The sequence below is a fragment of the Eucyclogobius newberryi genome, unplaced genomic scaffold, assembly GCF_026437365.1.
Source record: "Eucyclogobius newberryi isolate DKJ021-1_F unplaced genomic scaffold, fEucNew1.0.hap1 SCAF_6, whole genome shotgun sequence".
Classification (NCBI taxonomy): domain Eukaryota; kingdom Metazoa; phylum Chordata; class Actinopteri; order Gobiiformes; family Gobiidae; genus Eucyclogobius; species Eucyclogobius newberryi.
The window spans coordinates 26,974,960-26,999,632 of NW_027316278.1; the positions used below are offsets into that span (position 1 = coordinate 26,974,960).

At 41.0% G+C, this 24,673-nt stretch overlaps 1 protein-coding gene across 2 annotated transcripts in view; it reads right to left on the reverse strand.

Moving 5' to 3' along the window:
• The window catches only part of efna5b (ephrin-A5b), a 143,076-nt gene that overhangs the window by 117,244 nt on the left and 1,159 nt on the right, over positions 1–24,673 (reverse strand). The window lies entirely within an intron of this gene.

Consider the following 24,673-nt stretch of genomic DNA (forward strand, 5'->3'; position numbering starts at 1 on the left):
CCCCCACACATCTGTACACGGTCAACACGCTATTGTCCCGCCCCCTTCTCCATCCAACGCCAAACGCCCCGCTCCATCGTGCTCGCAATCTTCCACTGACCCCATAAGAACCAATATGACTCCCATTACTTACCCACACCCACACACTCCAATTCACTCAGCCACTCATTACAAGGCATTTCAAGGTAGGAGAAGGCAAGCGGCAGAGACGGGGCGGCTGTAAATGCATTCTCAATCTCTTAACTTTGTCACCTTCGCGCATTACATTTTCTATGGCGGCCAGGGAGCGCGGACGGCGGGGAGGGGGGCGAGCCAAGCCGATGGAATAACATGGACAGAGAAGAGTAGAGGTGATATGAAACACCCCTGCCCGCACCCTCACCCCCACTGTGACACAATATAGTATGTGCCTTGTAGTTTATTCCAGTGTAGCGTGCAGGTGCGGTATCGATTCGGGCTGGGAGAGGTGGGTGACAAAAAAAAAAGCGGGGGGGGGGGGGCTTTTCAATAAGAGGAAAAAAGGAAAGAACGGATGAGGAAAATCGATCGCATCTGCCTGAATAGTGGAAAGGCTTTGTAAAAGACGGTTGTGGTCAGTGGGCTTTTATGTCTACTCGTACGCACAACCTTACTCCTGCTGCCCACGGGGTTTGGCGTTAGTGTTTTAGTGTGGTGGTCAGCGGATTCAGCTGATCGGGGGGGGGACCATTATTGTCATTGTGTTAATGGACAAAAGAAGGGGGGAAAATGTGAATAAATTGTGAATGAATGTGCTGATTGATTTTATATCATTTTTAGTAGACAGCATGAATCATAGCTGCAAAGTTGATGTAAAAGAAACATTGAATATAGGTAGTATTTATGTCATGCAAAATAAACATACAGCCCCTTTAAGTTTGATACAATATAATTTTAACCCCTCTGCAGCAGTCCACATGTATCGCTCACTGACCTAATGCATTCCCAGTATCTGAAATAGCCCAGAGCGAGGTAAAGCTAAAAAACACAAAAGTGCTAACAAACTAGTTCAGTTTTTCATGTTTCAAAAGTAAAAATCAGGTACAGCCCCTTCAAGAGTGCAGCTATACAATATTAGTACAGTGCATGCGGAGAGTATTCACATTTACACAGGTTTTTTCATTTTTTTTTATAAATTTGCAAATAATTGTATGAACCTTCTTGTCATTATGGGGTATTTTTGTAAAATTTTGAGGCAAATAATGAATAATGGAATGAGGCTGTAACATAAGAAAATGTGGGAATATGTTAATATTTTCTGGTGTGTGGTTCTAATAAGCTTTACCCAGGACAAGATGAGACTATTCAATGTCACTTACAAACTTGGTCTGATCCAACTCTGTTTTTTTCTGCCCAGTCGCGTGTCTGCGTATGGAATCACTCCCAGCATCGCGTGCCAGAAATCACCCGAGCCACGCCCTTTTTTTATTTTTTCATGCGACCCAGCCTAGACTGACAGCAAACTCCAGACATGTAGCACTTATCCCCACCCTCCCCCTCCACCCCGCTCCACCCAAACCCCATCAACCATCGGCACATGGGACGGAGCGGGCCGAGCATCCGTCAATAGACACGGAATATTGTGCCGTGTGGTTCCCTCCTGGCACGCGACGCCTCACCACCACCGACTGCAGCTGCTCCAGGGAAGACGCCGGGTAGGGGGGAAATGAAGGGTGTCAAAAGTACCACGAGGCATTCATCATTTCGTAAAAGTGATGCGTGTTTAGCGGGGGGTTGGGTTGTTAGTCGAAAAGGCTTGAAGCTTGAGAAGAACGATTAAATACTTTTGTGAATGATCTCGCAAAGTGGAATGATGTATTTTGAGCTGTGGGGAAGGACAAAGATTTTCTCATTTGATTTTTTTTTTCTCTTTATTTTTTGTATTATTATTTTTTACGGTATAGCGTGGAACACATACTGAAGATGTGCAAGTACAGAAGACGTACAACTACGCTAGGGTGCGGTAAATGCATCTTTTCAGTTGGCAATACACAATATTAAATAATTTGCAGGGAAAATTATAACATAACTAAACCATAAAAAAATCAGAAAAATATATATGTTGAATTAGCAGGACTGAATGATTTTTGAAAACGCAATGTATTTCATTTAATTTAATTCTAACATGTCCTGAAACCCACAAGCCCTGTAGAAGTAGGTTTGAAATGTTGAAATGTACTTCAACGTGACATTTCATCGTCTAACATGCCATATTACATATTCTGATGGCTAATATAATAACCAGGAAAATGAGATCTTCATATCTGTGGGTGGCTTTGGATAACCTTTAAATCCGCACTGCACAGCTGATCTCTTGCGCTCAAACACATCCCCCTGACCTTCCAATTAGGAGCTTCCTACCCAATGGCAGCGGCTCACTAAATCAGTTTAGGCTGCAAGCGCTGGACACAGGAATGAACCAGCCTGCCATAAAATCATTACTAGGCTGTAAAATGCAGGAAAAATGTACTATTAAGTGACTAGCCGAGAAAACAAAGCCGCAAGCAAAAAGAAACATCAAGTATTTGCGCAACAGGAACAACCATGCACCTCATATCAAAGTACTATTAATATGGAGAGTCAAATATACTGTTGCTACACCTCCATCAATAACAGCACACATTACGCAAATAAAGCTTACATGTTTTATTCAATGTGTTAATGGAAATGTTTTTTTAATATAATCAGATTAATCCAAAGTTCCAAGTTCAGTTGATTTTTATGAGCACATTATGACAAGCATTTCCTTTGTTTGTATTCAATTTATATCAGACATTTTGTGCAAAAAAGGAGTGGAAAGATACTTACTGAACAAACATCAGGAATGTGCTCAAATGTGCTTGTAAATGTCTTGGTTGAGGTTCCATAGATTCAAGTGAACCACAAAAGTGCAGAAATATCACTTTATTCCCTTGTTTTGGAGATTACAATATTTTTTTTAATCCGTTTTAACTGTCATCAAATTTTCTCCTCTCCTTTTTTTTTTACTAAAGTCTTTCCCAGTCCAACTTTGTTACATTATACATTTATACAAATAGTTTAGATTGATTAAGCTAAGTATGACTACCACTGTTACTCCTGTTACTACTATTAATAATAATAATATATGTTTGATGGCCGTTTGTGAGCAACCATTTTTCTTAGGGGGTCTTTGGGTTTGTCATCTTTGTCAATAAAGTGGAGGGTAAATCTTTGCGTAGCTAAGGCAACAGAGCGGAATGCTTACACAGTCGAATGCAAATATTCCATAGCCCTATTAGTGATGCAATTAATGCTAAAGAGGGATGATAACGAAGCTAACTGCTCCACTGTCTAATTAGTGACTCCATAACAAGCCATTACATCATATTAATGGCGTTACGTTAGTGTGTAGGGGGGGGGGTGAGGAGGGGTGTGGGGGGGTGTTTGGTGTTAGGATGGGGAGGGGATGGGGAGGGGATGGGGGGTGGGTGGTACTGGAAAAGGTCACACAGAAATAATTCATCAGAATGCATCGGAGCAGGAAATGGGGATGAAAATGTACAAGTGTTGAACAGAGACAGGGCGGAGAAAGAACAGCGTCTGATCCGTGGCACGAAAGCAGACACAGCCATTAGGACGGACGGTACCAAAGGATGGACGGTACCAAAGGACGGACGGAGCAGACACAGCCATTAGGACGGACGGTACCAAAGGACGGACGGAGCAGACACAGCCATTAGGACGGACGGTACCAAAGGATGGACGGTACCAAAGGACGGACGGAACCGAAGGACGGTCCCTCATCTGCCTGAAGAGTGGGTCCTGCTCGACTCCGACGGTCCCTCATCTGCCTGAAGAGTGGGTCCAGTTCGCCTCAGTCGGTCCCTCATCTGCCTGAAGAGTGGGTCCAGTTCGCCTCAGTCGGTCCCTCATCTGCCTGAAGAGTGGGTCCAGCTCCAGTCTCCTCGTGTCCGTCTGTCCGTCTGTGAGAGTCGGATCTCTCCTTCACTGGAACTCCTCCAGGTTTCTACGCTTTTTTCCCAAAGAGGTTTTTTTTGTAGTTTTTCCTGGCCGAGAAGGAGAGTCTAAGGACAGAGGACCCTGGGACATCGTCCCTCGCCACCACAGACATTGTCTGACTTCATCGCCACCACAGACATTGTCTGACTCCATCGCCACCACAGACATTGTTGATTCATTTCTCCCTGTGGCCCTCAGAGGCAACTGTTGTTGTGATTTTGGGCCTTACAAAAATAAATTGATTTGATTTTGATTTGACGGACGGAGCAGACACAGCCATTAGGACGGACGGTACCAAAGGATGGACGGTACCAAAGGACGGACGGAACCGAAGGACGGACGCTACCAAAGGACGGACGGTACCAAAGGACGGACGGTACCAAAGGACGGACGGTACCAAAGGACGGACGGTACCAAAGGACGGACGGTACCACAGGATGGACGTTACCAAAGGACGGACGGTACCAAAGGACGGACGGTACCAAAGGACGGACGTTACCGAAGGACGGTACCAAAGGATGGACAGTGCCAAAGGATTGACGGACGGTACCACAGGATGGACGTTACCAAAGGACGGACGGTACCAAAGGACGGACGTTACCTAAGGACGGACGGTACCAAAGGACGGACAGTGCCAAAGGACGGACAGTGCCAAAGGACGGACAGTGCCAAAGGACGGACGGACGGTACCAAAGGACGGACTTGACCAAAGGACGGACAATGCCAAAGGACGGACGGTACCAAAGGACGGACGTTACCACAGGACGGACGGTACCAAAGGAAGGACGTTACCAAAGGACGGACGGTACCAAAGGACGGACGGTACCAAAGGACGGACGGTACCAAAGGACGGACGTTACCAAAGGATGGACGGTACAAAACGCACAAGCGTATGACGGGGAAAGAAAACGCGCAGTGAAGTTTTGGTCGTTAGCGCCGCTCGCCGTTTGCCTGGAAAGTACAGAATGACAACTCTCTTTATTCGCAAACGGATCGATATCGGTCTGGTCAACGTTTTCCATCTCCGCCGATTCAGATGGGCATGATTGACAGCAGGATCAGCCAATCAGGAACAGGCATGGTCCGCATCAAAACAAACACGCCTGCGCACGGTGGGAAAAAGAACTGAGAAAAGTTCCACAGAATCAATATCAATACAATCAATGTTAATCTGAGGAAGTTTGATTTTCTTCTAAACGATAAGTGACACATGAACTTGTTTGTTTCGTATTCTTTTTGGGTTTGACTCGAGGTGCGACGGAGGGTGTGGTGACCAGACGAACTGAATACGTGTAGATCCAGGCAAGTACAAGTCAGTCCATCAATCGCTCAATGATGTCTTAATCCACCACATTCCTCAATAGTCGACTAATTATTACTTGAATAGGATCGTGATTATAACTGACTGGACAGTTCGATCTGCCATTTCACATTTGAAGTTGCTGTGTACTCATACTTCTCTGTACATATCATGGTAGTTTGTGCACATTATCCGAATCATTTGGGAAGCTTTTGTCTGTGTTGGCCAAGAATTTCGTATCTGTGTATAGTGGATATTACAGTCTACTTGCCACAAAGAAAATTGCAGTTATTAAATTGCAAAGTGTGGAATTCTTCTTCGTATATTATCAAAAAACCTCCGCAAACATGCTCTGAATTCTTATTAGTTTAGCAGCTTATATGCTCCTGAATATGTTTAAAATGTGCAATCAAATCACAACCTCAGAAACACCATAATTCAATTTTGTCATTCCCACGTCGTCCAGCTCGAGTTTGATGCCCGGACCGTTCGAGGAGGCGAAAACGACAAAAATAAGACACATATGCCTCCACATTGTACTGATAACCGTTTTCTGACAACTTACTGAACAACCGAAACGAACAACTTTACCGAGGAGACTTTTTATCACGCGCAAACACTGCGATAAGGTTTTGTGCAGGACTGGACCGGCCGTTGGAAGCGATGCACGGCCTGTGGGTATAAAAGGAATTACAAATGGGTGCTTATGTTTTATTTTGGGGAAAGGGCACAGCTAAAGTTGCAGAGAAGCGTGAGGGTCTGGGTTTAACAGGCCTTCTATCACCTATCGATCCGACTTTATTACTTTTAAACCTGGGTAATTGGGACTATCTCTGTCTGCATCTTTACAAAATGGCTCCAGGAGGTGTATGGAGCTTAAGTGCACTCGTAAATTGGTTTTATGACTTTCTGAGACATATTGCGGCTAATGTTTCCACTGCTAGATTTTTATGATCACAGCACTGGGACTCCAATGCTTTCTAATATATTACACAGGTGATGTTGAAGTATGTGGCGTTTGAATTTAGATTAATACATGCGCCGGAGTGAGGGAGTCTGGATGATTAATATGAGAAGTTGTGTGAGGTAAACAAAAAGAAATGCATTCAAGGAAAAATAGAATGGAAGTCTGAATGATAAATGGAGTGCTGAAAGAGAATAAAAACATGCATGTGTGTATTTATGGAAAAGTTAAATGGAACAGAAGAAATTGTCCCCTTGCATTGACCGTTAACAAAATAAAATAATACAAAATTGCCACATTTTAACTGTTAAAAATCTTGTGACACTAAATCGAAAGCACTTCTCCAGCTTCTCTTTGATTTCCTTTCTTGGCAAAATAACTGAAATAACAAACACTTCAAAATTTTCAAATCGGATTAGATTTGCAATGTTTTAATAATAAGATTCTGTTCTACGCTAACTTTTAAAACTATTCCAGGAGAATTTAGAAAAAGAAATATGAGCTGACAAACTAATCAAAGATTCCAGATGTAAAATACAGAGTTAGTGATATTTATGTAGAATAACATTGAAGCCGTTGAGATTTGCCAATTACCTTCATTGAAACTGTGATTTAAATTCGATTGTGATCTTGCAGCAGTATTTTTTATTTTTTTTAACTGATCTGTAATGATAAAACTGCACCTACAGCCAGTATTCCCCCGTTACTTGTACAGTTCTTTCTTTCTAAACTGGCTTTTGTCCTTCCATCCCTAATTCGCTCCTCCTCCTCTTCTTCTTTGCACCACTCGATCCCACCATCAAAGCGGCCCACTTTGCCAAACATGATCCGCGGCTGTTGTGTTGGGTTTTGTATTGTTTTTTTTTTTTCGCGAGCAGCAGATTAAAACGTTCCCAGCGTCTTCCCTGTGATGTGGGCCTTATCTCGGGTTTCTCTCTCTCTCTCGACACGGCCGGTGCTGTGTGCGGTGTTATTAGGAGCTAAAGGGCTTTGTTATGGCGCACAAAAGCAGCACAGACCAAGCAGCCGTTTGCAAGGCTTTCAAAGAGGGTCAGAGAGGTGTTAAAAGACTACACCTGTGGGCGAGTTAACACCTTCACCTGAAACGGTCAACAACGCACACACACACACACTCACACACACACACACCAAGCACGGGATGTGGAAATATCTGTGGGAATGAGCCTCCGGAGTATCGCACAAGTTACAGGAGATTAACACAAGTGTAGGATGGATTTTGATTGCAACATCGCAAACTTTTGGTTTTCCCCATATGCAGTAACTCAACTTAAACTACAATTCCAACAGATTGTAAAAGTGGTGTGTATTATACGAGTTCACACATGTAATATTTGCCAGTTTTAAAATGTTACGGCTGCAGTTTTGAATTTTTTATTATTTTTGAAGGAATTAAAATTAAAAAACACCCCTAAACATTATTTATTTATTTATCTATTTATTTATTTGTTTATTTATTAATTTTCTTTTTTTTATTTTATTTTTATTTTATTTTTTTTTCAAGATTATTTTCCTGATCCTTTTGTAACATTTTCTCGTGGAGGGTTCGCCACCTGCTCGTCTCCATGGAGATAGATCAGCGTAACACCATAAATTACAGGTCAGATCGTTGAATAAATGCTAAAGATATACATTTAATGCCATACAGTGGAACATTCCAGGCAAAGCAGTGACATCATCATGGACACAAGCATTCACCACTCCCTCCAGAACAGTGTCAGAGTGCATCTTTAAACAAATATAATGAGCAATAGCTGTTAAGGTTGTAAAAAATATTGAAAATCAGATACTAATCAATACTAAATCTAGTATCAAAATTAGATACTCATTTGCGTATCGACACAAAAATCACATTATTAAGACAACAGTTGACCTTTTGTGAAGAGTTTCAAAGGATTTAAAGGATCATAACTAATACAAGACAACAATGTTTAATGCAGAAAGTAGCATGTCCAAAACCTTGACCTACAGTAGAACATTTTTGATTTTCATCGTGGTATTAAGATTAGACAAGAAAATAAGAATAAACTGTATCGTGTGTCACATTAAGAGCAGCAACAAACATCCAACAACAGCCAAATAAAACTAATTCATAAGATGCTTTTAAATGACACAAACATGAAAGTGCATGTGGCGGTAAAGTACATCCGGCTTGTTTAAGTCATTTTGAGTTCAGTAGTTTAATTCATGGGATAAAATACAGTTAGATTTGTGGTTGAGGACACGGAGCCTTCTTCCCGACTGCAGTATATTGTACTCTATCTCGCACGCACAAACAAAACAAATCATATCGTGGCAACAGCAGCACAGTATTCTCCTTAGTATTGGAATAGAGTTTGAATTGTAGTACTGTGCTGCTTCTGCTACTCGCCGTACCTTAAATACAACATGGTGTTTTGTGTGGCTGCGCCTAACGCACCGTATAAGCTTTGTTTAGTCAGATCGTTGACTCATCATAACTCAAAATGACTCGCTATTGATGCACCTTTTGCACACGAGACTGAAAAACCCTGACATAATCCCATAAGGCTCACGGTCCCCAAAAAAATAAAAAGTCTCTGGATTCTATTACCAGCTGTGCAGAATTTGTCTTGATATGTTTCCCCTCTGAGCCGTCCTCCTTTTTCCTGTTGGACAGGAGCCAGTCTGCGCTCTCCTCTGGGGGCAGGCTTTTATCGATCCCATCACATGCTTGTAATGTGATGTCAGGGTTCCTTCAGCATCTCGTGAAAGGCTGAGACACTCCTGGCACCGCTCCAAACGGATAACACGAGTCACCAGTGGAGAGCAATTGTTGTCCTGTATGATTGAATAAGCAGTGGAATATTGAAATATGGCCAAAAGTTCAATTGTGTGTCTTTGGCTCAACCTTAAGGACGTCGCCGTGTCAATTTTTAGAGAAAAAGTAACTTTAACAGGATTTTAAAATGACTCATGATTATTGACACCAAGACCAAACATCAGTAATATTTTTATTTTGATGAATTTGTCAAGGAATTCAAACTTTCTGAATGATATTGTAAAGTTAATGTGACGTAAACAGACGAATGTAACAGCACTTTTCATTTACATTTGCATCTGGATTGAATTTAAATGGCTCAATTTTACTTCTAAACTGGTCGTGTTTATTCATTTTTAGCCCTTACGATTATATTTTAACTTGATTAATCACGATTATCAATTAACTGAACAATCTAGACATCCATACTCAAGATATAGATGCAAAAAAAATAATTAATTGTATGTTTTTTGGTCTTGTTTCAATGATATACATGATCTGAGTATCCGAGTGAATCACTGCTTTTAACAACACAAAGTCCCCACACAGAAGACAATAAGTGGATAAAAAAAATAAAAAAAAACTACTAGACTAAATTCGGATTTGAACTACTAAACCAAGCCATTTTCAAGCACAAAAATCAAAGCCTGAACATAGCGTAATCAGGCACTTTAAATAAAAGCTCTTTTCATCATCCTCGTCATCATCATTATCCAGCTGTCAATTGTAATCCAGCTTCAGCGACCCGGACGAGCATCGGGAGCAGAAACGTGGCGACATTCTGGGTCAGCTCAGCGTCAGGACTCGTTACGCGGCACCTCCGTCTTGTCCCGCCTTCTTTCACCCCACCCCTGAATGTCTTAACCCGCTCTTGGATTTGTCTGGAGGACTTACGCACGCGATCCTCGGAGCGGCGTGGCCTAAGCCCTCGCCGGTCTGTAGGAGTCTTCCTCGCTCCACTCCCACCACCGCCAACTCACTTTCGCTTCGCATTACTTCTGCTATTCTAACTTTTCCGCTTCTGAGCGCTATCAATTATGCACTAGAATAACACAGGGGCCCCGGCTGCGGCAGGGGGACATAAAGGCCGATTAGGAGTGTGAATAATTCAGCCATCTAGGTGTGGTGCTCCTGCTAACGATGATATACACTTTGGAGCTGTAATGTAAAGCAATACAGTTGGGAACAGAACAGTGAAAAGGTCTCAAGTTCGAGTCCCAAACCGCGGCGAACCTTTATGTGTGGAGTTCATGTATTTTGCAAGAGAACAGTTAGATAATGTTGTGAATGTTGTTTTAAAGATATGCTAAATGTGTATATGGATCGTTTGTTGTTAAAAATATTGCTACAAAAAAGAACTGATTGAATATATATAATAACAGTTGTGCTATAAACATTAAAATAAGAATATATGGTGATATTTCTGCACTTTTGTGATTCATTTTTACAGATTTTTCAATTTTTTTCATAATTAAATCTCAGCTGAATAATACATTTTTGCTGTATTGGAATATAATTGAATACTCCAAATGTAAAATATCTGAATATCTGAATATTCCTTTCTAATATAGCATTAAGTTGAGCATAAAATGTGAATGGATCATTAAATTATATTAGGACTGAAAATATCACTTTAAACTATATTTTATTTGGGAAATTAGACGTTTGAGACTCTTTTTTAATAGTTTTAATTACAGACAATTTACTCAAAATTCTAGTTTTGCTTATCTCCAAAACAACACTTGCAATATTATTGATTTATTTATTTTTTTCTGTCCTTTGCGTGTCATTCGAGTGCTCCAGCTCATCTTCCAGCATTTAAAACCCATGCAAAATATCATGAAATGTTGGTTTTGCTGGTGATCACATAGTTGGGAAGAGAATCTATTCATTTGAGTTTAAAAGAATCTAAAAGAAATGCTGAAACATCATGAATATTTTGGTTTAAGCGCAGACAATGGAGAGCACCTTCTGTCACCTTCACGCTCCGAGCACACGTCTGGCTCGACCCTCTTTTGGAGAATAGCGTGTGAAGATTTGCTGCTCTTCTTAGAGATCACAAACAGACATGAATATTTCATCACATTCACAGAAGCCAAGGAGGACCTCTCAGCCACTACCAGAATTACAATTTGCCCTTCTCCAAGTGGATAATAAACCACTTTCACGTGAAGCAAAGCAAAAAGTTTAATTGAAACCTATTGATTCAGTAATTGTTGAAACTGCTAAAGAGCCGAGGGGAATGCAATGCCTTTAAATCCTTATTAAATGAAGGTCTGGATCTGGAAGCAAAAGCGATCTATTCAAGTCTGGGACAGCTGAAGTATGTTGTGGTGATTTACATAACTTCATACAACTTTTTTTTGGAGACTGTTTTGATACTTCAGCAGTTTCAGCTTCATGGAGATATTTGAGTCACTAAAATGCAGGGATGGAAAGTAAATCAATGTTTCCCACAATGTTTAAAAAAAAAAAATTCAAGCAAAAAGATGGAAAAGAATAAAGACCGATGTTATAGCAAAGAGCGCTGCGAACGTTCTTCTGTTTTCTCCGCGGTCTAATACTGGCTGTAATGTGTGTGCCTGTGTGCCTGTGCTGAAGTCTGCAGCAGGTGAAACTCCCCTCACCCACCACCTACACCCACCACCTACACCCACCACCTACACCCACCACCTACACCCACCACCTACACCCACCACCTCCCACCTCCCACCCACCACCTCCCACCCACCACCTCCCACCTCCCACCCACCACCTCCCACCCACCACCTACCACCTACACCTACACCTACCACCTACACCTACCACCTCCCATCTACCACCTACCACCTCCCATCTACCACCTACCACCTCCCATCTACCACCTACCACCTCCCATCTACCACCTACCACCTACCACCTCCCACCTCCCAACTACCATCTACACTTACCACCTACACCTACCACCTACCACCTCCCACCTCCCACCTACCATCTACACTTACCACCTACACCTACCACCTCCCACACACATGAGCACATACACACATACGCACGCACACACACACACACACACACACACACACACACATATACACATATACACATATACACACATACACACATACACACACACACACACACACACACACACACACATACACACATACACACATACACACATACACACATACACACATACACACATACACACATACACACATACACACATACACACACACACACACACATACACACATACACACATACACACATACACACATACACACACACACACACACACACACACACACACACACACACATACACATACACACACATACACACATACACACATACACACATACACACACACACACACACACACACATACACACACATACACACACACACACATACACACATACACACATACACACATACACACATACACACATACACACATACACACATACACACATACACACACACACACACACACACATACACACATACACACATACACACATACACACATACACACACACACACACACACACACACACATACACACACATACACACATACACACATACACACATACACACATACACACATACACACATACACACACACACACACACACACACATACATACACACATACACACATACACACAAACACACACACAATGGGGGTTACAGCGGCGGTCTCGGGCAGTAGACATAAAACAAGCCGGAACTGACAGAGTGTGCAAGTACGTGCCCTTTACCACCGGCCCGATCCCGACAGTAGGTCACCCCAGCGGGACACCATGATCCCAGGCAAGTACAGTTACAGATCTTATAATCTACCCAATGGGGAAGAGAGAGGGGAGGGCGGGGGGGGGCGACAATATGGGACAAAGAGGGAGGGAAAATCAGGACCGCCCTCAAATCTATAGGGATTTACAGTGGGGCAGTGGGGAGGGTTTGGGAAATGTCCGATGCACAGAATCCAGTACATTTAATATAAAGCACTGAGACTCACCGGATGAATGAGACAAAGCTCCCAAGACCATGTTTATGTCAATGTTATTTCTAAAAAGTTTAATTTGAACTTTTAGCATGAAGAGAAAATAAATACAGTCTTTGTATTGGCATGTCTAAAGGCCCATGGAGAATATAGGCTCATAGAATACAATGACACTAGCAACTGGACTCCAATCATGTTTTCTTTTGTAACATTTACATTTACACTAGAGGTGGAAGACATATCGAATGAACAATATTGCGATTGTTTTGGAGGTCCGCAATAGAACATTGTGTATGTGTCCATAACGAAAACTATTTTTAAAAAAAGTCAACTGACAAAACAAACTTGATGTAAAACCCTTCAAACACATGTATGATGTTAGCTCTATAGTCCATTCAGTTTGTGCAGTACTAAACCTCAATAAAGACATTTGCAGACATATTTTAGCACAATTTTAGCACATAACTTCCTCTGAATTTTAACATTGAGATACGATGAAAGAAGAAAAATCTATTATTCATTTTTGTCAATATACCTCACCTCTAATTTACGCAGAATAAACTCCAGAGCTGTAACTTAAAGCTACTTTAGAGCAATCGACACATTGAGCATTATTCATGTGATGGTCTTTATGGGGATTAGCACCTAAATTCCACCTTCATCCCTTAGTTTACTCATGCCTCAATGTATATTCTTCTTTTGCAACTTTATTTCCAGTGGACCTTCTAAGACAAAAAGTCAAACCCCTGTTGGGCACTTCATGGGGATTAGCACCAGATTTGGGACCAAGCTTAGCGTATAAATTTACCTTGAGTTCTAAAAACACAAGATGTCTTCGGTGTCTGGGGAGGGTTCCACATTAGCAGGGTCTTGGCCCTCGCAGTTCAACAGTGGGATTATAGTAACATGAAAAAAAACTTGGAAATGCGAATAGTTGTAAGAATGTTGCTATTGCAGAACTCGTCACCTCGGTCCATCCGAAGGGCTTAGGGCACTTTGGGGACTCCTCTTAAGTCTCCCTTATCTCATTAGACCCTTAAAACTGATTAATATGAATGGCAGAAGATGCCAGCTTAAGGCTTTCTTTAGGTAGGAGGGAAGAGGCGCGAGTCTGGGGAGGGGGCTTCCTGGGACGGGCTTTTTGTGTCTCCGGACAATGAGCTGATGGCTTTTTAAGCTCCTCAGTGGCTCTGGGGTAAATCCCGCCACTGCAGTCATGGAATAGGGCGCAGTTCAAAAGGCTGCTGCCCTCCTATAGCCTCCTGCCCGCCGCTTTCAAGCTGCAAAATAAACACTCGGGATAAATACCGCCATCTCCTGCAACTCGAACCTCACTAAAGAAATAATGAAGTGCCCCTCCAAATCCCAGCCGTGTTTTCACAAAGCTTTTCGTTGCAGGATATTTACATTCGGTCATCTGCATAAAATATATGGTTTCAAAATGAGGGCGTGATTTGGTTCCACCTTCACCTTTTTCTTCCTGCAAATAGAGGTAGGAGCAGAGGCAAGAATGTGGCCAGGAGCTGCCAGTGTCAACAGGCTGTTCTTGGCCTGATGGGAATGAAATGATACACTCTCCGGGGCTTGATTTGACCACTTCACTTTTCATATCGATTTTCTCCCACACATTTTGTTTATTTCCATGCAATTTTGTGATGAATACATTATTTGCCATTTGATCTGTTCTCTTATTCCAGCAAGTCTTATATGTTGAGCAGCTTTTGAAGGACGTGTCAAATGCAGAAGACAATTTGACTTGGAAGTGTCTCATGCTTAGTTTCTCGGCCTCTCGGAATGCAGCGTTTTCTCCTCTTTCATGTCTGCTGGAATTGAGACTATAAGGGTAGTGTGCGTGGATCTGAAAACAGGCTGAAGGAATGGAATACGACACGCATTTGGGGAATCAATCGTTTGACTACTGCTGCTTACTCACAAACTGCAATATCAGGCTTAGGTGGAGATAATTGCACTTTTTCTTGTAAGAAAACGGTGACTTTCATCTTTATCGAAATCAAAATGACACATTGGAAACTGTAAAACAACTGAATTTGTAATTGTGTTTCAAAATGAGAGTCCAACAATGTATTGTCCACGACAGAGGTAACGCACTGACATTCCTTTAACTGAATGAGCGACAGAATTGTGGACAGAACTGAAAAACGTGTTTCTCAGCTATTTTCTGGCTTTCGTTTTGCTCAAATTAACTTTATATGGCTGTTGTTATGGGAAGAGGGAGATAAAGGACACTTCAACTCACCCAAAACAATTATTTTCCTCATTACACAGCTTCGGGAACATGTTATCTCAGGGTAGAAAGTGAGCGTAGCTGCAGTGTTCCTGTTGTTTATCTGGTTTTCTAAAACTGCTCACCCGTACTTGATTTTCTTTGTTTTTTTGCAGTATACAAACTAAATATTCAGCAAAGTTGTAGACCTTTAGATTTGCTGTCTGACCGTAGCATCTTTTTGAGCAGAAAATGTCATTGCTCACCATTGACACTCCTACTTTTGCCGCTAAATGCTAAAATTGTCGTCTGCATGACCTCAATAGCAAAGAATGCGAGACCAACACTACTAACCCTAACCCCACTAGTTGTTTTTGAGTACAACAACCCGATAAAACAATGCGTAGCTTTTGTGGCAGCTGCAATCATTTCCATAGTCATGAGACAAAGCAGAAGGCCCGGTGTCCACTTACGCCATCACCTGACACAAAGGCAGATTGCTGTGAATATTTAAATGGGACACGGCCTGTCCAAGGACACAGTGGGGGCAACTTGGTGTCCTCTCCTCGGCTCCTGGGTGAACGCGGGACGGTGTGAGGCGGTCTTTGGTGTCGGAAGAAACAAAGCGGGGCTCTGAACACGAGCCGTTCTAATCCGCTCCCCCCGGTGTGGCTGAAACCCGGGCCGCCAACAGAACACACCTCCTCTGGGCGAGGACCCGGAGCCACGGTTCCCCCCGGAGGAACCGCCACCAGCCGACCCGCAGACTGACCCTCCGCTGATACCGACCGGGGGAGCTCGTCTAAACAGAGCCAAGGACACGCGAGGCGAGGGGGATGGACTTTTGGAGGTTTTATTTTGTGTAAATGTGATGCCGGAGAGGGAAGTAACAATAGCGGTAATGAAGGGATTTATGTCAGAAAACACAATATACTAGACGTTTTAAAATAATAGTCAAATATAACGCTGATTATCGCAATGGATTGAAAAAACACATTTGCTTCAGTGTTTTATTTATAGCTTCTCTGAGCAAGTTAAAGTATGCAATATCTGGATCTGTTGAAATCACTTGAAAACAGAATATTCATGTCTTTTGTATAGTTTTGACTTTACTCAATGAACTGAGATTATAAATAATAGTTCTCATAATACTAAAATGTCAAACTCAACTTTGATACTGGGAAATAGGCTCGACACTCAATAATTTAGATTATTATATATTTTTTGGACAATTTACTGTCACACAATGTAATTAGTATTTCTTTATGTTATCAAATGGGTTTGTAGTTCTGGTAAATCCTTCTAAAACTGTTCAGGAAAGGTCAAAGTGTGATTTTATTCTTTTATTTTATTTTCTTAATACTTGCTAAACTCAGGATCTAGTTTTGATATATAAAAATAATACTTATTACTTAAAAAATACTTCTTTGGCAAATACATTTTCTCCTTTTGAGATCAACACATCTCATAAGCTATTAATTCTCTCCAGGTCAAAACTACTCAATTAAACTTCAACAAGGCAAACGAGAGTTAAAAAAACATGAGAGTAAAAACAATAGTTAAGTACGATAAAACAATATAGCGCAGCAGCTTTGACTCAGAGAAAAGCAAATACTTTTACCAGGATTATTTACAATTCTAGCTGGAACATTCTGAATTCACGTATTTTTAACAAACAATAATGTACAATACATGCAAATAAACCCATACATTTATTTGATTGTAACGTGAACAAATATAATACTCAAATATCCAGGGTGTGTAATTGAAAGGAAAAAATTACAGAAACATTTTACTAACCATAATTTAATCACTCACTGCACTGTTACACTACATATGTGAATTAAACTTAATATTAAACTTAAAAATTGAATTGTGTACACAGTAAGCCTATTTTGTATTCTTATTTTTTATTTTATAGTAGATTTAAATTGTTTCTTTTTTGACTTATTCATTGTTCATCGTTTTATGTTGCACCAAATCACCAAGTTCCTATGTTTGTGAATTCTGTTCATTGACAATGGCAATAATGGCAATAAACTCTTTCTGATTCTGATTAAAGTTAAGAGTCATATTTCTGGTTAAGAGTCATATTTCTGGTCGCTCTCTTGACACACACGTCTTAGTTCTTGTGTTCCTAATGCCTCCTGGACGCCCCGGACGCGCACACACGAGGAAGGTGGTGCTACAGCTGATCCCAGAGCTGGCGTTCTCTGCTCCTCGTACGTCTCCCACACGGCTCCCACACGGCTCCCACACGGCTCCCACACGGCTCCCACACGGCTCCCACACGGCTCCTACACGGCTCTCCCCTTGTGTCTGGCACTGGCTCTGAACTCCACTCCTCCCTACGACTCTCCACTCGTCCTGGCCATTCACTCCCGCCGCGCTCTCCCCCCCCGCGCTCCAATTCAAGCGCACGCATTACTGTGAGCCCAGGAGTGGACGCAGGCAGCAGCGGGACAATGGACGTCTTTCAGCCTCACCGGACCGGCATTGGACAGAGAGAGGGAGAGGGAGGGGGGGGACGGAGAGAACGATAAAGAGAGGGAGTCAACGCGCCGCTAGTATTTCCCTCTGCGGATAGTAACGCAGTAGTGTGCAGAGAGAGTAATAGTGCAGAGTGAAATATATGCTCGAGTAAAAGTAGCACATCATCAAATTGAATTCAATATAAATGTAAAAATGTACTTTAGGAGTGAAAGTAAGATCTTGAGAAGAGTTAAAGTGTTCGTTTGAGTGATTGTGCAGATTTTTTGGTCAAAAAAAAGGCGCAATTTCAATCAATTTCTTAATTTTCTACAGTGAATTTTATGTATATATTTTAATTATATAATTAGAACTCGGGATGTCATCATGAACATGCAAAATATAACCTTCCAAAACATATGAAAAGTACTTTCTATTTGTTCAGTCCTGTTCCGTGGGGTAAAAGTAAAAAGTATCCACTGTAAAAAACATTGTAAACGTATCAATACCTAACATTTTTACTTAAGTACAGTGCTTTTATTTCTATATATAAGTACTTTACAAACATATTTTTTACAGTGGACTTTACCTTTTACATTTGAGAGCAGGTAAAAGTAGGAAGTCATTTTCATATGGTTTAAGGAGTTATATTTAGAACAATCCTTGAGGTTTTGAGCTCAAGTGAAGACTTTGAGCAAACAAAAAATATATAGAAATAAAATTCACTCGGAAAATTAACATTGATTGGAATTGCTACTGTCGACCAAAGACCAGCACCAAATCTTAAACAAATCACAGTTCAAATCACATGTTTTTTTACTCTTTTTAACCAAGCACTTGAAAACTTTTATTTCAGCACATTTTTTTGTTTTTAATACTTTTACTTAACTTTTTTTTGGCTCCTGCATCTGTCATTTGACTAAACTGAGCACTTCTTCCGCCATTGCTCTACTGTCATTTCAACCACGGCAAACACAGCTCGCTCATTACTGGCACGTCTAGTCACGCCGGTCGACTGGGCAGACTGAAAGCAGCTCGGCGGGATTGTTTATTTACCAAAAATTACATTCAGCGGGAGGAAAACGATCACACGCACGCGCAACGACGAGCCGGGGATACAATGGGAAAAAATGATCCAATTAAGTTCCAATTTAACAGCTCCGGTGATTTACACGAACGTACGAGCCTCGCCTCAAATCCGGAGGCACGGGAGACGAATGCGGGTTTGAGCACGGGAAGAACACACAACCCCCCCCCCAAAAGGCCCCCTCTGCAAGTTAAATAAGGGAAACGGCAGCGCTGGTGTATAACGTCCGAAGCCAACCCACCATGAAAGGAATTATCTGTGGAAAATGTGTCTGTGTCCATGCGCTTTTCTTTTTCTTTGGCCAATCGTTTTGACCACGTTTTCCAGTTCCGTCGTGAAGAACGATCAGGTCAAAATAGAGACGTTGTCCTGTGTTTTTGTGTAAAGTACAATAAACAGATATGATTACATGGTACGTTTAAACTGCTGAACTATAGACAAGTTTTAGCACGCAAAGTTACAGTAATGATCAGCAAAACGCATGACGGTGACAAAATGATGATTGTGAAAAAGTTGTAGAATACATGGTAAAATGATCGAGAAGTAGTTGCAAGCAAAACGGGTAAAAAAGTATTTTTTTTAAATTGGTTTAATTGGACAATATTCTGATTATATTATTTCAATCTGACAGAAATGTGCTTAAACATGACTTTAAAGATATTAGATGAAGTTTAATTATCAGACAAAGGTGAAATGTTTGTAAAATTAACCACAAAGGTGCAGAAACCTCATTTTTAATCAGCTTTTTTTTGAAGCAATGTTTTATATAATTAACTTTTAATTAACTATTAACTCGATTTTCAAATGTTGCATATCTTCAAAACAGCATGATCTAAATGTTGATATATTGCCCAGCTCTACTTATATACTACTTAAAACTATTTTAGTGTCACAAAACTGACATTTTCCATTCCGAGGAAGGAAGACGCTCAATACTCAATATCCATACCACAATGATGATAAAAATGTTTTATTTTTAGACAATAAAAGTTTATTTTTAACGCAAAATAACAACTTTGATGTTGCCATGTGAGTATTTCGCTTCAATACTAGTTTAAGTATAAATTAGCATCTGATTTGCAATACCTAAACTATTACAAAACCCAATCAATGCATTTTTTTTAGCAAAATAAATGATAACACTGATCATTGTATCATCATCATCATCAACCCGGCATGGGAGAGAATGATTTGAACACAATAAAAAGCAGGAAAAGTTTGATATTAAAAGAGCTCTGGAGCCACGTTTACGGGATGTTCTCAGTAGCGCCCCGCTCTGGACAAGGCCGGTAAGTGCTCAGCAGGCGTTTCTACAGTAACAGCTGCTTCAAAGCCTCCATCTTACAGAGAAGAGCTGAGGAACGATAAGAGAGCGCCATTTCCAGCCGCCGCCGCGCTGCAAAAACCGTCGCCAGTGAATCGCTATATCAGTTTTCAATCTTGTGTAAATTCCTTCATCTGCCGTCCCAGGACCGAGTTTGGACAGCGCCACTTCCTTTGTCCGTATTAACACATTCACAAATACTCAGGTGTTATGGCTGGAATACTTGGCCGGGACAGTTTTCCCACAGAAGCTCCGGGTGGCACAATGTAACTTTAGGCAAAATAAAGAAACATTTGGAAGAAGGAACAGAAACTTCCCATAACTCGAGATATATGGGATGAAATTGAGACACTGAGACCAAGGCTGAGGAGGAAAATTAGCGTCTGAATCAACAAACATGTCTCTCGTATATATAGCCAATAGGGAAGCGCTGTTGTGCATATATGGGCCACTGTAGACATTGCATAAGCTCGTTAATACTTTATTGTTTCCAAGTAAAGCTATATGGAAGGTTCCGGTGAAAGTGGCGTCTGGGCTAAACAACAGATCGGCTGAAAAGATATCGCGCTCGGAGTGATTACTCTGAAAACAAAAACCTGCACATGAAAGTCAGCCAGAGAAACATGTGAAACTGCCATTCAAATACGTCCACTCGCTGTGAGTCACAGCTAAAGCTCCGTGCTCAAGAACCGACTTTCAAAGCACTTAGACTCAAATGAGTTCTATTAACGCTCACTGGCCATTGAACCTGCTCACTGCAAATAAACAGACCCACAGTAATAAACTGACTCAGAACACAAGAAAGACTACATCACACTAATGTCACCTACTTCTATTTACATTACCCACAGAACGACAATAGTTATAAATAAGTCAACATATAGAACATTAAGTGTTTTCTTTGTTTATCTATATATCATATATATATATATATATATATAGATTATATATATATATATATATATATATATATATATATATAATATATATAGATTATATATATATAATATACATAACATTATATATATATAGTGTATATATATTATTTCATATATATACTCTCTCTCTCTCTCTCTCTCTCTCTCCCCCCCCCTCCCTCTCCCCTCTCTCTCTGCTCTCTCTGCTCCGAGCGGCAGTCGCCCAGCAGAGGCTGCACACGTCGCCCAGCAGCAGAGCGGGTCCTGGGCTGTGTCTCTGCGTCGGCCCCTCTCAGGGTCAGGGCCACAGCGAGGAACAGCTGCTGTGCCAAACACACAGCACTGCTCTCTCCAACAGCAACACGACTCATTTAGACCAAAGTGCATTTACCAATCACCCACACGCTCTAATAAAAGAACTTCTCATTTACCGCACACGGCACCGTTATGCCAGGCACTCTCATGATTTCTTTTATTTTCCCTTGACTCATACAGATCCCAGACAGGACTTAAAGGAGGGCGGACACACGGTTCAACTTTTACAGGGAACTCAACTCTAAAAAAACAAACAAAGAGACTTGGACTCAACACCACTTTGGCCAACAAACTGTTCAAGTTTACAAAGCCATCAGCAAAGATAACAACGGGTCATTAACGGACGACAATAAACAGAAAACTTGCAAAGTCACTGGGAATCAAAACTAAATCTCAAGAAAAATAAAGTTAAAGTTGTTCTCTTTTCCCTCTTTTCTTTTGGACGTCTACACACTTCAGTCTGGAAAGAACAACAGGACACGAGGTCTTTACAAACACTTATAAACTCAACGCTTCCAACACGAGATAAGTGACGGATCTGAGTTCAAAAATGTGCTATATCCAAAGTTTTAGTGTCGTAGTTTGTCCCAGAGTCACAAACAACGACAGTAAATTCCTCTTGATTAAACGGTGCACGCTCTAACGGCTCGATGCGCGTCACGTCTCAATTCTACGTGATAAAAGACGTGCTCTTCATAATAATAATGACCTTTGCATTATTTAATCACTCCACGTGAACAACATTTACAGCGGATATCTTGAGATTAAATACGATCATTTCCATCCAAACACTAAGTTGTATTTACGTTTTTCATGAACGACAATGCGATTTTAGTATGTCAAAGTACAAACATAAAGCATCGCGTGGCATTTTTCCACAGTAATAAGAGGGTGCTCCCAAAATGTGTAACTTTGTCTGGGAAAAAAAGCCGAGGGACGTCCATGAGAAGATCTTTGGGCTCTATAAAAAGCGCTGGACTTCACAGAGGAGACATCATTAAAGCGTTCATCTGTCTGTCCGTCCGCTCATTAGAATAAACGCTGAGATGGGCAGCCGCAGAGCCGCACGGAGCTATGCATTTGAAGCGAGACATTTTCCACGTTCCCGTAAATGGCCCTCTGAATGAGTGATATAACGGAGACTGCGCCGCGTCGGGAACGTGGAGCAAACGCGTCGGGTGAACGGATGAATAGCGAATTTTGTGCAGGTTTACAGCACGTTGGAGGGAGATTTTATCGAAACGCACTGTAGGAAATCCCCCCACGAGTCACTGAGCGAGGCACAAAGTCACGCGCTGCAAAAACCGGTTCAGCCTTTTGACTCATCGCAAACGTTAAGTTGTAAAACAGCTACAGTTTTTTTTTTTTCATCCAACAAACAACATTAAGCTGACATTTTCTCCTTCTGACGGCTCGGTTGACTCAATGTAGCCACAGTTATTGTTTGAAGAAAGAATTTTGACATGTAAGATCAATTCGAGACTAAATTAAATGCTAAATTTGTGCAACAAATCTAAATATTCTATAACAAAAAAGTATTACAAGATTCGACTTATTTTTACACGGGACACACACAAAAAAACATTTTCAATTTTTTTTAACAATAAAAAATGCATTTTTACAAGTTTTACCGAAACTGTGGTTGATTTATAACTAAGAATAAGGCGGTATTTCTGTTATCGAAGCCATTTTTTACACTTTGTGCGTTCAAATGAGAAGCAAACTCATTTACAGTCGGAAAAATCAAACACACAAAATAAAAATCACAAAACAAAGCAAACTAAATCTTTCTCAGAGAATTGTCAACTCGCTCCCCCTTGCAACCTAAATAAAAATGTGTTCCAAAAAGCAATTTCTAACCGTTCTCCTTCTCCAAGTTGGGGAGCAGTATTTTCTCCCATCCACGAGCGCGGCAGAACACGTTGCATACTCAGACGTAACACACCCAACTGGGGCCCCATAAATTAAAAAGCCAAATAAATATCATGACAAAAAGCGTGCAAAAAACGACAGCTTTACCGTGATGGATTATCTGGCTACAGGCAATAGTGTGGAGCAAGCCGCAGATTCATAAGTTGCGAGCGGACAGCGACAAATTGCTTTTTTCATAAGGTGCTAAAATGAACTGTGGGAATTTAGTGTCGAGTTTGGTTGGATTTCGCTTTCAAAATGTCAAGTGTCTGGAAACTTTGGAAACTGGTCTGGAGAAGATATTGGTGACGAGTCCAAAACTTTGTCATGTCCACTTTTTTTTGATACATTTACAGTAAGTTTTGGCAAATGTTGTTTTGCATTTCGCTTATAATTAAAACCGTTAAAAAGGACATTGAAAAGAGACAGAAACGCCTAGAGTAATCTTTCAAACACACATTTAACAAAGTATGAGGTTCATTTTATGGTTTATTTCTATTTTAACATCAACCAAAACATTTACAGGCACATTTTAGCACATTATTTTTGCATTACAAATAATATAATGCAAATAAAATAAATAAATGTTGCTTTTCATTATTGTAAATACTGCCTATCCCTGGTGGGAACTTTTTCTTTTTAATACTAGTTGTAATGGATTAGTTTCTCTTTTGTTTCCAGGCACAAGGAAGTTCTCTCTCAACTTTGAATTTTCACAAAAGCAAAAAGAAGCTCACAAAATCCGAAAATCGACAAACTTTCCTCTCAAACTCTTGCCCAGAGGCCGTGCCCCGTTTTGGTCATGGTGCACGGTCTATCGGGGCAAAGAATCTGCCTACAGCGCTCTGCCCTGGTCCCGCTTGAGGAGCAGGGGAAGCAGCAGTTTGTCCCGCGTCTCGGCCCCCCAACCACTAATTACCCCAGTAATAAATCTTGTTTCGCCCAAATACTTCAGACTGCGTACAAATAGTTGCTCAGTTAATTATGTGGGTGTTTGTAATGACTTTGAGCACAGTCTGAAGTAGGAGGAAAACAGGTTGAGGCTGAATGGAGAGAGTGGAGACAGTTTTACACACTACAACGCTGAGGAATATTTTACTTTCAAGTAGCAAAAAGGATTTTTCAAAAAACTTCCATTTCAAGCATTAGAAAATTAAAGGAAAAGTATTTAAGCTGCTGAAATAATTTGATTTTTTTTTAAATCATAAGTGGTATAATTTAAGGGAAGCTTGTAAATTACAGGAAAGTATTTGGAAAGGTGCGTGTGGATTTGAAGTAAGTTTTGCCAAGTGCAGCTTGAGCTCAGCGCACACATGAGCTGACTTACAGGAGTGTTTGCTCTCACATTTCATTCACTCAAATGAACTTTCATG